Below are 15,440 nucleotides of genomic sequence, written 5' to 3' on the forward strand. Positions count from 1 at the left end.
ATTGATTTAGATAGTCAACTGAAATACAATAAATTCATTGGCTTTAAATAACGAAAGTAGACTATTGTATTGAAATAGATTGAAGGATATAGGCATTTAATTCTTGATAAACTCATTGGCTTTAAATTTACAATAAATATTTACAGAATGAATATTATGTTAGGCACTGTACTCTTCAAGTTTAAAAGTTTTAATATGCAAATAACTTTGCCATATTTACCAAAGAATGCTATTAAAAAGTCTTATTTCCAAGCAAATTAATAGCTATTATAGAAAAAAAAACTTTATGGGATCAAATAAGACTGGAAAGATTATATTAAGTCAAGTTAAACAAGTTCCTTTAAATCAGTTAATCTCAGAGCTTCTATTAATAACATATTTACATGCATTGGGAGTCTCCAAGATAACATAGTAGGCAGATTTTTTCGTTCGTTTTTCAAAGGTTACCTCTTAACACTATTGTTCTTTGAATCAAATTTTAGGATAGTTTTATTTTATCCTGAACTCAAACTAATTTTCATAACACATGTAACTTGGGAGAAGTGGAAGTGAGCTGAGGTTAAGAATTAAATGCCTATATCCTTCAATCTATTCCAATACAATAGTCTACTTTCATTATTTAAACTTTTGATGATTTAAAAATTTCTCAATTCTAATTTTAAAAATAATCATCTCTTTTAGTTTATGTATTATTTTCTTATCTTCCTTTCTCTCATACATTTTTCCTATTGAGACTGCAAAACCAAAAGTGTTTGAGAAATTAAGATTCTACTTCCTTAGCACAAACTCCCCAACACCTTTCCAATAAAATAAGCATGAGAAGGAGAGATTAAACACATGTCATATCCGAAAGTTCTAAGGTCATAAAAATTGTAGAATAATGTAGCCATTGAAAATTTGGATCATGGGAATCTCGAGACAAACTACAGAACAGCATTTTATTTTGCCACAAATTCAATTCTTGTAGGCAAATATGAAATCAGAAGCAGGGGAAAGCTACAACATCACGGTGCAGAGGTTCTGTCCTCCAATATTCAGCCAAGGACACAGAGCACACCTGGAGAATACAGTGCAACTGAAGCCAGCCCTTACCTGCTAGGCACACCTCCCTGAGCTGGCAAAGGTATTCCTCGGGGCTCAGTAAATAAAAAAGCACAGCAAGGAAATAAAAGCTTATTTAAAAATAACTGTTGCATGTTCTAGAGTAAGACAACCATCATCTCTCAAAGGGTAGACAGGAAGTGATCTGACAAATTTTGTTGAATGACAAAGGGATTTTCTACAATACCTTGTAAGTTGGCCAACACTTCTAAGGTGCTGTCACCACAAAGTCATTGAAAAGAATTTTTTTCCAGCTTAGATACACAATTCAAGCTGTCAAATCCTCTCCTCTCTTGGAAAAGGTTAGGAGGGAGGGATAGATGCAATTACACTGTTCCCTGACAAACTGCTTCCAATTTCCCTTCTAAATCAGCCCCATGCTTTGATAATACCTACAATTATAGAAGCATAGGATTGCACTAGTGACTTTATAAGAGGCAAAACAAATAGTCACTTGTCAATTCCTTTCTACTTTGACCTTTCATGGCATTTGCTACTGTTAAATATCTGCCTAGTTGGTGAAGCATTCTCTTCTACTAATTTCCCTAAAATTTGTTTTTTTCCCTTTCTTTAACATTTTTGTTTGTTCCTTTTTTGATCCTCAGGAGCAACGCTTGGAGTTAATTGTACTTCTCTTATTATTATTCACATTTTCTACATTTCTCATCTTTTCAATGATTATGCATTATATACATGAGCATGTGCACACATAGGTTAGTATTCATATATTGTTTTATATCTTTTTATCCCTATTCTCCATTCACACTCTCCTTAGCTCCCCCCAAGAAAATGTAGTAATGTATTCGATACGTTTTATTGAATTTGTGTATATCCTTTTAAAATATGTATTTTGATCCATTTGTTATCTTTTTAATTTGCTTAATATTTTGTTAAAAATCTTATATTATACTTAAAAATCACCACAAAGTATTTCACATCCAAACACGATCTCCAGCTACCACATTGCACTCCACAGAATAACAGTCAGCTTTTACGAAGTTGTGCTAGAATAAAAAAAAAAAAATCATCTGAATTCTAGTAACTCATAAAAATGAAAGCATCATTTTTGTTTGCATTGCATATGTCTGGTCTACACCCCTCTCACACTGGGGTCTTGGTGAAGGAAGAGCCCCTCTCTAGAACAGAGACATTCCTGTGACAGGAGAAAAAGAGGTACAAAAGACTCACACCATAGTTTCAAACTTCTGCTTAGAAAGAATACATGGGATGTCCACTCATATTACAGTGGTCAAGATAAGTCCTATTTCCAAGTGTGAGAAGGTTTGGGTGGGAAATATAGTCTCACAGGATGGACCCAAGGAGGAGAATGTTGTAAGGAGTAGAGTGAATTTTCTTTTAACAATAACATATCTGCCACACATGTTGCTTTGACTCTTCTGTCCATTGTGGTTATCTACTACCCACCTTGCATTTAGCAGTTGAGTGTGACTACTTGGCCTCCACTACTCAAGAATCCAGTTATCACTTCCATGGCGCTTGTTTCCCATTTCAGTGACCACAGTTCCCACCGTGAGATCTGACCTACAGAGAACAGCCATCTTAGAATTCTTCAAGAATGCTTAAAATATTTTTCTTACACTCATGGGGAAAATTATGTCTTCTGAATCTTCTGAAGGTGAGTGAGTAAACGACAATCTACTGCAACATTCCAAGCTCCTCATATCTTTGACTCTTTTCCTCTATAGTAAACCAAGGCAGGTCTGGCACTTCTAACTCATTTACTGTGGGCTACCTTTTGGTCCATGTTTGCCAACCAACCAATCAACTGACTAATTGGACCACTTTCTAACTCCTTAAGTTGCATTCAGTGTTAAAGGCAGCATCTCTGCATACTGAGCTCACAGAAATGCATTTATTCTGACCTACTTTCATGGTTTTTCCCCACCATCATACCACTCCTTTAATATCCATTTCCATACATATTTTCTGAATTTCTGCCATATAGTCAAAGCTATGGTTTTTCTAGTAGTCAAATATGGTTGTGAGAGTTAGACCATAAAGAAGGCTGAGTACCGAAGAAATGATGCTTTTGAACTGTGCTGTTGGAGAAGACTCTTGAGAATCCCTTGGACAGCAAGGGGATTCAACCAGTCAAACCTAAGCAAATAAACCCTGAATATTCATTGGAAGGACTGATGCTGAAGCTCTAATACTTCGGCTACCTGATGTGAAGAGCTGACTCACTGGAAAAGACCCTGATGCTGGGAAAGATTGAGGGCAGGAGGAGAATGGGGTGACTGAGGATGAAATGGCATCCTCAGCTCAATGAACATAAGTTTGAGCAAACCCTGGGAAATAGTGAAGGACAGGGAAACCTGGCATACTGCAGTTCACAGGATCACAAAGAGTCGGGCATGACTGAGTAATGGAACAATAACAATGAATTAAAAAATTCAAGTCATTAGTTTTAGTACACATCTTCCTGGTATCACTTTGTACCTTCTAGGCCCTCTGAATCTAGTTATAGGTCTAGTAGCAAAGAGGGGTCCTAGAGAATGAGTACGGAGGAGAATTAACATCGTTTTGCAAAGCAACTGCTTCAGGGGAGGCCATTATAATTTCCTCAGGCAGTGCAGGGTTAATTCCCTCAGATTGGGTTGGGGGGGTAGGATGAGGGTGTTTCTATTGGTAAAGAACTCATGATCTTAGGGGCTCAGTGTCTCCAACTTCATCAGGTTCTTCTCATACATCCAGATTCCCTAAGTTTGACGACCCCATCCCTTCCCAACAGTGCCCTCACTTGATTAAAGAGGATAACCTATGAGGCTGGGTGTTCAATTCGGGTTGCAACTCAGCCACTCACAGGATGAGAATTTGGGTTTGGTTTTCTGCAGTCTCTATCCTGTGGCTACAGGTGGTAAAGGTTTCTTCCAGGGCACACAGGGAAGCTTTCACTTCATTTATGTGTTACTTGAGAATTCTAACCCCTGAGCACATCCTTTTTCCTCCCAACTTTGTCCAGAAACTTTAGGAACTAGCAGTCGGTTTCGTTTTAATTGTTAGTTTGACCAAAATATTTAAACATATCATATACATCATCTAGATCTTTGCTTCTTAAGAGTTTGATTAGGAGTATCCAGTGGTGATATTTTGCTTATCTGTATGACTAGAACATGCCATGAACTATGAATGCTCTATTTACTACTAGAAACAGAGACATTTTGTGTGTGTGTATGCATACTCAGTCGTGTCCGACTCTTTGTAGTCCACCTGACTCCTCCATCCATGGGATTTTCCAGGCAAGAATACTGGAGTGGGTTGCCATTTCCTCCTCCAGGGGATCTTCCCAACCCAGGGATTGAACCTTTGTCTCTGGTGTCTCTCCTGCATTGGCAGGTGGGTTCTTTACCACTGAGCCACCTGGGAATCCCCAGAAACAGAGACATTAAATCTAACCAGATTAGATAGCCATTCTGGAAACCTCAGAATCAGGTCAGAAAACTAATTCCTAAAATTTTATTTCCCTAGAACCACTCTGTATTATATATATATATATATATATATATATATATATATATACATAATACAACTAAAATATACTTTTATTTTACCTACATAAAATTTTTAAAAACTAATATTTTCCTTGTGATTCCTCTTTAGTCTCTCATTGGTTTATAAGAATTATCGAAATCTATATGAGTCAGAAATCTCTACAGAAAAAGAACCAATAGAATATCTGTGTATTTATGCAAATGTTTTTATTGTAAGAAATTGACTTATATTCTTAGAAATTATTGAAAGAGTAAAGAGAAATCACAAGGAAAATATTAATTTTTAATTTATGTAAATGAAGTACAAAGTATGTTTTGGCTGTATTGCATATAATATCTGTATAATATACATACATACATATATATGACCTGAATTATAATTAAAACAAATTTTAGAGGAACATTATACTTCAAATGCTTAAATTAGATAAGGAAAATGATTCAAAACCAAGAGCTTAAGCTTCCAATTAAGAGACTAGAAAGAGAAGTGCAAATTAAATCTAAATTTATAGAATAAGAAAATAATATTATTAAAAGTACAAATCAATGAAACAGAAAATGAACAACTTTGAGAAAAATTTTTTAAAAATTTTTGAAAAAAGATTGATTAGCCTCTTTCTAGATTGATCAATAAAAAGATAAATAAAATGTAAGTTACTAATCTCATAATTAAAGAGGAGGCATCAGTGCATGCTGTAAACAGCAAAATCAAGAGGAGGGAAGATAATGAACAACTTTATGCCAGTAAATTAACTAGCTTAGATGCAACCAAAACTTTTTTCAAAATTAAATATCACCAGAACTGACTCAGAAGTAAATTAAAAATCTCAATTACCCTATATCTATTAAAGAAAATGAAGTAGAAATTAGAAACCATTCCACAAAAAAGACTTTAAGCCAATATGATACCACTAGTGATACCCATCAAACATTTAAGGAAGAAATAATAGCAGTCTTACACAATATATTTCAGTAAATGGAAGAAGAGGGAAGGAACACATCCTGACTGATTTTGTGACTCTAGCACTGTCATGAGACCAAAGCAAACTAGGACAATACAAGAAAAATATTATAGATCACTTACAACTATTTATACAACAATTAAAAATGATTTAGAGAACTTCCCCAGTGGACAAGTGGTTAGGAGTCTGCTGGCCAATGCAGGAGACACAGGTCTGATCTCTGGTCTGGGAAGATCCCACATACCAGGAAGCAAATCAGCCCACGTGCTGCAACCACTGAAGCCCACCTGCCTAAAGCTCAAGCTCTGCAACAAGAGAAACCACTGTAGTGTGAAGCCCATGCACCACAATGAAGGCCTAGGGCAGCCAAAAATACATAAATAAAACAATAATCTTTTAAAAATATTTTAGAAAATCAAATTCAAAAATACATAAAATGAATAAGATAGCAATATAAAGTTGGGTTTATCCTGAAAATGCAAGGTTGATTTAATATTTTTTTTAAATAGATAAAAATTTTGGCAGAATAATGAGGAAAATCATTTGAGAAAATTCAAACTGCAATCTTGATAAAAGCCTTTCACAAACCAAAAGTGGGAGATTTCTCAACCTGATAAATGGCATCTAGGATTTATATGAAATTGCAAAGAAGCCAGACACAGGAGAGTAAATGCTGTATGATTTCATTTTCATGAAGCTGTTGACCAGGAAAAAATTATATATACAAATAAAAATTAGAATAATTGTAACTCATGGGGATTTATTGGTCAAGAACTTTCTGGATAGGAGAAATGCCCTTTATCTTGTTTGGGGTGTTGTTTATAAGATGTACACATTTATCAAAACTCATTTGATGTTTCATGTAAGTCTCACACCTTTCACTGATATAAATTTTACATCAATAACTTTAAAATATGTCATTCTCTGTGTGTCTATGAAGAAGGAAAGGGCAACCCACTTCAGTATTCTTGCCTGGAAAGTCTCATGGACAGAGGAGCCTGGAGGGCTACAGTCCATGGGGTCTCTCAGTTGGACATGACTAAGAACACGCGTGCTGATGTGTCTAAGCAGGATTTTGCAGGTTTGGTATGTAGGTAAAGAAGAAATACATATAGGGGTAGTATGAGAAATCCTTTAGAATCATTCAGGACACCAACTATAACAGACTGGATGAAAGAGAAAATTTAAGCACTGCTTATGAAGTTTTAACATGCTAAACTAATGTTTGGGAATATTGGATAGGTGAAGGGATACTTAATCAAGTAAGGGATTAATGATAGTTGGATTTGGGGAAGTTTAGTTTATTAAGTAAAGAAATTCAAGTAGCAAACCCATTAGGGTACCAATACCAGATTTTTTTTTTTTATATAAATTTATTTATTTTAGTTGGGGGCTAATTACTTTACAATATTGTAATAGTTTTTGCCATACATTGACATGAATCAGCCATGGGTTTACATGCGTTCCCCTTCCTGGACCCCCCACCCACCTCCCTCCCCATCTCATCCCTCTGGGTCTTCCCATTGCCCCGGCCCTGAGCCCTTGTCTCATGCATCGAACATGGAATGGTGTTCTGTTTCACATATGATAATATACATGTTTCAATGCAGATTTTTTGATCAACATCTTCACAGCCTATGTTGAAATTGGCAGTAGAAAGTAAGAGAAAAAGAGAAGGCAAAGTGCTTACAATGGCCCATGGCGGCCGGACGGGTAAAGTTGTACAGCGTTCTCTTTTTCAGTCATGCAGCATCATTTCTGATTCCGAAAGCAATGATTTCCCCTCCTGTGCAAGTCTGATCTCTGTCCAATCATTTGCTCAAGCTGTGTGAAAAACTAATTCCCAACACCTGCTGATCTGAGACCAAGTGCAAGTTTAGGAAAGGTTTTCAGCTTGTCAATTTCCCCTGCTATGCTCTATGGAGGACTTGTGGCCTGGGCAGCATAACCTCACTTCGAAATCAGCCTGAGGTGCACAGTGTCACCAGGGGGTGGTGTAGGAAGGTGGAAAGAGTCCATTTATGTCACTTTTATGTTCCTAAAAGATCACAGTCAGCCCTATTTGATTTTTATGTACCCAGTGGGAGAGTAAAGGGAATAATGTTCAAGAGTACTTTGCATTTAAATGATTCCTTTATTCAAAGAGATTTACAAATGTTATATCATTAAACAAGGTTCCCTTTGAGATGCATTAGAAGTAAATACAAAATTGCAATGCTTACTTCACAGCGGGACAATATTATGTGGTTCAGGATGAGAGGCTGAAAGAATGTCATTCAAGAACAGCGCCCACTAATCAATATGTGACAAAAATAACTTCTTACATAGTTTTAGTTCTGCCTCTTTTGCTCACTCTAGAATTTTCTAATAAATGCTTGATCTTTTTTGAAGCTACTATCTCCTAAATGGGAGATAATAATAGCTTTCCTTTCCATCTCATAAGTTGTTAGGAACATCAAATAAGATAATGTATATGGACAGGTAAAAATTGTACAGATGTAAGAATGAATGGGGGAATTTCCAGGTGGCACTAGTGGTAAAGAACATGCCAGCCAATGCAGGAGATGTAAGAGAAGCACATTCAAGCCCTGGGTTGGGAAGTTCCCCTAGAGAACGGCGTGGCAACCCACTCCAGTGATTCTTGCTTCCAGAATCCCGTGGACAGAGGAGCCTGGTGGGCTACAAAGTTGGACACAGAGTCGGACACAACTGAGGTGACTTAGAACATTCCCACACAAGAATGAATGAAGGCAGGATCATTTTTTTCTTTCTATTAACATGTATCCCTATGGACATAGGACCTTGTAGAGAAGCAGACCTTCAATATTCACTGCATTATTGTTTTTAACTAATAAAGTACAGTAAACCCCCTACATAGGAACCTTCAAGTTTGAATTTTCAAAGATGCAAATGTGCGTTTGCATGTCCCATCACAAAAGTTAGTTCATGTGTCTGACATGCATTGTCACATGCATGCTTTCTCTACAAGTAGTTGTGCTTTTGTATACTTTACTGTACAGTGTTGTATGGTGTACAGCAGTACAGTATCTTTACTTCAAGCCCAGGATGTTCAGAAGCGAGTGTAAAATCAGAGGTGATTTATCTGGTACAGTACCACCCAGACATCACTTGATCGTTTTTTCAAAAGGGTAGATTGAATTGAATTCAGCAAGGAACCAGAACCTGTCAGGCATGAGTGAAACTGCAGCTTGCCCTCCATCTCCTGTTGCTGATGATCCTTCAGCTCTACCATCTCCCCCTTTCTCTCCCTCCTCCAGTCAGTAACTCTTCTTGCCTGTTCACTCGATGCCAGCCCCTTTATGCTACTGTACTTTTCAAGGTACTGTACTATAAGATTAAAAATGCTTTCCTTATTTTTGTGTTTGTCTTTTATGTGTTATTTGTACAAAAATATTACAAACCTACTACAACACAGTGCTATAATGCTGATTGTGTTACTTGGTTACCTAAGCTAACTTTGCTGGTGTGTGTGCATGCTAAGAGCTTCAGTTATGTCTGAATCTTTGCTGGACTTACAAACAAATTGGACTTATGAACATGCTCTCAGAATGGAACTCATTCATTCGTAGGGGACTTACTGTATCAGGAAACTCAAGGCACCCAACATTAAGCTTTAGTTTTGAACTGCATAGTTCTTAATATTTAAAGACATATTAAGGTCATTCACTTTGTTTTAAAAGTGAAGACACTAGGAACAAGTGTTTATTTGGTTTGCTAAATGATATATGGACAGTTAATGACAGATTTGGAATTAGGTTCTAGATGATTTAGGCCTTTAGCATTTAGTTTCAAGCTAAGCATTCAGCGCTTTTAAAATTGTGGTTATAAAGAGTTCTAACTTAGTAAAGGCAAACTCTTTAAATGTTTGAATCATGTAAAGGAGTTTTGAGAAAATCCATATATTCATACATACATACATATATATGTGTATGTGTGTATATATATATATATATATATATATATATATATATATAAAGATAGTTACTACTTTTTTAAGCAGAAAAAATAAATGTAGTTACAGAAGTCAGAAAGGGTCTGCAAAGAGATTAAAGACCATAGGCAGGATAATTATAGAAGTTAACATTATTCAGTGAAATTGTTTTAATTAGACCCAACGTACAGTGCTTTAGTCATATACAGTTTCATATATCTGTTAAGTAAAGGGAGGATACATTAAATAAACACTTGGGCTATGAGGGCAGTTGTTCATTCACTAAGTCTTGTCTGACTCTTTGTGACCCCTTGGACTGCAGCACACCAGGCTTTCCTGTCCTTCCCTATCTCCCGGAGTCTGCTCAAACTCATGTCCATTGCGTCAGTGATGCCATCCAACCATCTTATCCTCTGTCACCCGCTTCTTCTGCCCTCAATCTTTCCCAGCATCAAGGTTATTTTCCAATGAGTCAGCTCTTCACATTGGTGGCCAAAATATTGGAGCTTCAGCATCAGGAGAACAGTAGCACATGTTTAAACAGATAGTCTCTTTAGAGATGCTGTTGTTTATAAGAACCTTAAAAGCACTAATTGCCATGCTTAAATTATGTCCCTTGCTAATCACCTTTGGCTTGTGAAGGCAGAATTTTGCTAATGCTCTTTAAGCTAAGCACTTGTGACTGAAAAGTCATAAAGGCCTATTCATTTTTTAAAGATTGTTATTCAAATTTTGAACATTTTAAAATTATCTAACTTCTGCTTACAAATTATCCAGAATCAGTCACCAATTAGTGAACAAAGACAAAAGAAATTGAAAGAGAATCCAAGTCTTTCTGATTTTGGAGGCAAAATGATTCTCCATCGAATTCAGTTAGAACTTTGAGTACACATTAGGAACGGGGAAGGGAGGGCGCCTTGCCAGCAGTCAGGATTAGAGATGTCCAAACCATAATGGAGAAATTGCAAGTTTGACTTTGAAATCCTTGATGAAAAGGCACTATAGGAAATATAATTATTAGCATACTGTTTAATGTTTTAATTGGATGCATTTTGCAGTGCTGTGCCAAAGTGATTTTTGAAGCTGATTGTATTTTTGCCTTCCTGCCTATTCTTTAAAGTGCAGTCAACCTTAGTAAGAGAGAAAAAGGAGGTAAATTACATAAAGGAAAGGAACAGCTAATGATTTAAGAATGTGTGGTTTTCCCCTCTCATGAAACATCACTCTTAAGTTTCTCATTTGGGGACAACGTTTATTCTTTTCTAGAAAGAGGAATATTGTGTTAGGCAGCAAATCATTATGGTGTTGGGTATTTAGAGGAATTCTCCTGGTTGTATTAAAATATTCTGGCATCTGTACAATACTCTCCTGGCTTTGATTACAAAGGCCTTTAATCATTGATAGCATTTATTTGTTAAGTGTAGCTTTCTTTGTGTTTTGAATAAGCTCAACAGTTGGTAATTTCTAAAAAATTACCAAGTGCAATATCAATGAGCTATAATTTAAATTTATTTTATTATAATTTAATATTGATCAGTGTGGAAAATACAGAATTTTTTTAAAACTAAAAATTTTACAAGCATATTATTTTAGTTTGTGACTCATTTTTTAAAATACAAAACCCCCAAATATAGCCATTAAAGACTTAACCCCTTCTCTCTTTCAGCCACAAAGTTATTTATTTGTAAATCACTCAGGGGAAAAAAATTGGTAGTTTCAATTCCTGTGAAATGTCTTTGATCTTCATTTAAATAAACCAGCTGCCTTCCTCTCATAGGATGCTTTCTTGAATGTGATTTCTTTCATCAAGTAGTTTATCTCACCTCTGTAAACATCAAGGTAGTTTCCTTCAGAACTTCAAACAGGCATTTCTACACATTTACAGAAAATATATTAAATAGTGTAAATGGCAGACTTCCTCTCCACTTCCTAGCAGGACAGAGCAAAATATAGTTTATGGTGCACCCCAACTGGTAGGAGGCACGTCCTACATTGTAGTCATAATATTTTCGACAAACACCAAGCATTCTTTTCCCTTGAAGGCAGAAAAAGGAAACGTGTGTGCTGAAAAGGTGAGCTAGCTTGACAGAACATAGGAAGGAAATCAAAAACAGATGACTGTGCAGAAATCATAGACTATGAAAGAGAGTTAAAACTGAATGTTTATGACACTAAGAAAGTTTACTCTAGAAAATTCAGTGAAATGGGTCCAAGTGTTAGAAATAGTTTAGCTTGAGAGATTCAGTAAAGATTTGAACAGTTCTTATTTTTCTAAACAAGCTCTAATTTACCTGAGTTATTTAACTCCCAGTTGGCTCGGCAATTTCATGATTCTCGGCATTGTGAAAATGCATTTCTTCAGATCTTTGAAAGTTGACCGATTTCTTGCTGAATGAACCAGTCAGTCAGCTGTGAAGCCAATTTCCCTAGCTTCAGCAGACAGGACATTATTTTTTAATGCTTTTATTCAGAAATGGAAGACTTTTTTTTAATTGACTCTAAATGAGGATATGGAGCAGTAATATTTTCATGTCTTGATATTTAGATTGTAAGTTGATAGTCTTGTTGAGGAAGAGAGCATAGATTTACTTTATGGAATAAATACATATTTTTTTAATTCTGAATTTTCAAGAAGAGTTGTTTAATTCATCAATTATTATGACAACTGGTAATATTTTACAATTGCTCTAGTTCTTTCTTTTAAACTTTTGAAACTCAGAAAGTGAAGGCACCCAGATTAGAATCTGAAGAATGGGTTTCCAAATTTTCTTTACACTCATCTGAGAATGTTATCTGTCATTAGTTCTTTTTGCACATGTTCTTGGAATCTCACGTCTATTTACACATCTTCCCATTCAGTTATAAATGTATTTTAAAAATGCATCCTAAGCATCTATTATATTTATAGAAGGATGCTGCATTTCAGAGTAAGAGACATACATAAGCATATAATTACAATAAGACATAGAATGTACCACTTGTTAAAAAAATAAAAATACACTGGGGACATGATCAGATAATTGTAAAGCAAAAAAATACTGTGAGGATACACACATTTTATTGTATTTATCAAAATTTGAGTATATAGCTGAAGATGTTTTGTCTCATAAAAACTTTGAGTTCCCTAAATCAGAGGTCCCCAATCTTTTTGGTACCAGGAACCCGTTTCATGGAAGAAAATTTTTCTATGGACCGGAGATGGAGGATGGTTTTGGGATGATTCAAGTGCATTACATTTATCGTGCACTTTATTTCTAATCTAATGCCACCGCAGATCTGACAGGAGCCACCCATCTACAGCCCAGAGGTTGGGGACCCCTGCAGGTGGCGCTAGTGGTAAAGAATCTAACTACCAATGCAGGTAGATGTAAGAGACACGGGTTCGATCCCTGGGTTGGGAAGATCACCTGGAAGAAGGCATGGCAATCAACTCTAGTGTTCTTGCCTGGAGAATCCCATGGACAGACCTGGCAGGTTGCAGTGCACAGGGTCACAAAGTGTTGGGCATGACTGAAGTGACATAGCACACATGCCCTAAATCTAAGATACTGAGAAGAACTTAAATGCTTCTGGTTTTACAGGGAAATTTTCACCTATTTATTTCCTTCTTCCTTTTTATTTCTTTCCACTCAAGTCATTGAACTCCACCTCTTTTTTTGTCATCACTATGACAGTCCTCTGCCACCCCAGACTAATTTCAATCTTTGGAAATTACCAAGAAAGTAGTTTCTTTTCTCCTTACAAAATTGCAATATCTCTATTGAAAATAACCTTGACTCCTGAAATGCAGTAATTATTTTTTACTCTTTGATGTCACAAATCTTTAATGATATATCACTTTCTTCTAATGCTGTGAATGACACGGAACTACTCTGTCTTCAAAATCACACACTAGAGATACCATAGTTTCTTTATATAATCCTTTATTAGTCATTCATATGAACTAAATGTGGTTTAAGCCTCTAGCAAGTACTTCTACCCACACTCATCTAGTTCATCTGTTACATTTTTCTTATAATTACATTATAAATAAATTTTGGTTGTAAAAGCAGACTCTATATATCTTATGTACTAGAATAGCTTCCTCAACGGAGAAGACAATGGCACTCCACTCCAGTACTCTTGCCTGGAAAATCCCATGGACAGAGAAGCCTGGTAGGCTACAGTCCATGGGGTCGCTAAGAGTCGGACACAACTGAGCGACTTCACTTTCACTTTTCCCTTTCATGCACTGGAGAAGGAAATGGCAACCCACTCCAGTATTCTTGCCTGGAGAATTCCAGGGACAGCGGAGCCTGGTGGGCTGCCGTCTATGGGGTCGCACAGAGTCGGACACGACTGAAGCGACTTAGCAGCAGCAGCAGCAGCAGCTTCCTCAAACATTTGAGTCTGCAAATGCCATTCAGCAATAATGATTTGTTCTGGGACATTAGATTTTTCTGACTGGGCATTTGAACTGTGCAGTTCTATAAGACCAAGAATTTTGTCTTAATAGTTGTGATCATCTGCAAATATGTGATACACAACTTTAGAGCCTAACTAAATCATGTTTTGCATTTAAAGTCACACCAACTACTATATTCAATAAATTCACAATGCTAAATAACTTCACTCACATAGCAATCAAATGCAGGTATTAATGATTGGTGGGATGTCTTTCCTCCATGCAGTGATTCAGGGACCCAGGATTTTTCATCTTATGACATTCTATCTTCTTATGTAGGGACTTCTCTATTCCCAGCTGACAAACAGGTAAAGAGATGGTTTAGAAACAAATACACTCACTTACATAGTCACCTTGTTAGGAGTTGATACACATAATTTTACTTAAATTCCATTGGCATGAACTTATCACACAGCAGAGAAATGTAATCCTTGGTAGGCAGTTTCTTCCTAGGAACAACCAGAGGGAGCACAGAGTTTTGGAGTTATCCACCCGACTCTGCCATACTTATATCTTTTGGAAAGTTGAAATGACTTTTCCAGATAACCTGGAATACTAGTGATAACATATTTGTATAAAAAGCTGTAAAAATACTGTTGAGAGACATTTGCCTGCTTGTTTCTAGTTTAATAAATTTACACTTTCCTTTTATTTCATTTAAACATTACAAAAAGATGCATTTACCCATTTGCTTTTTTTCATCAAATATTTCTTAAGTACCTATTGTATGCCAAGCACAAATTTTTGTACTTGAGATACACTGGTGATTAAAACACACTAAGCTCACCCTGCCTTTGTGAGCTTGATATTCTTTATATCCTTTATATCCTAGTAGGTAGAGGTGAACAGTAAATGCTATACATAATAAATAAGTGAATTACTTTGAAATTAAAATATGTAAAATTTTGTAGAAAAAGGAAAGGTGAATCTGGGTAATGGAAATTAGGACTGACTGAATTGTGCTGGGCGCTGGTTACAATTTACAAAATGATTATCTTTGAAAGGCTCATTGAGAAGGTAGCATTTAAATAAAGCCAGAAGGGGATGGGGCCTCAGCTCTGCAGCTACTATTTGACCCAAGAGAATTCCCAGCAGAGAGAACAGCAGGGCCAGTGATCTTAATGTAAGAGTTTGCACACTGTCCTCAGGAAACAGTAAGGAGCCTGGAGTGTTTCGAATGCGGTGAGCAAAGAAAAAGGTAGTGGGTGATGGAGCAGAAAAGAAAGATCATGTAAAATCTTTGTGGTAGCATTTGTGCTTTTCTTTTTAATGGAATGGGAAACTGTTACAAAGTTTGCAGTAGAGAAGTGAAATAATCCTTATAATTGAAAAAACTCACTCTGGGCTGTCCTGCTGAGAGAGACTGCAGGGTGTCAAAAGTAAACAGGGAGGCTGGTTAGAAGGTTATGGCAGTGACCAGGTAAGAGAGGTGGTGACTAGGAAGAGAGGGTCACTCCCTTCATGTGATG

The sequence above is a fragment of the Giraffa tippelskirchi genome, chromosome 14, assembly GCF_054371585.1.
Source record: "Giraffa tippelskirchi isolate mGirTip1 chromosome 14, T2T-mGirTip1v1.2.pri, whole genome shotgun sequence".
Lineage (NCBI taxonomy): Eukaryota > Metazoa > Chordata > Mammalia > Artiodactyla > Giraffidae > Giraffa > Giraffa tippelskirchi.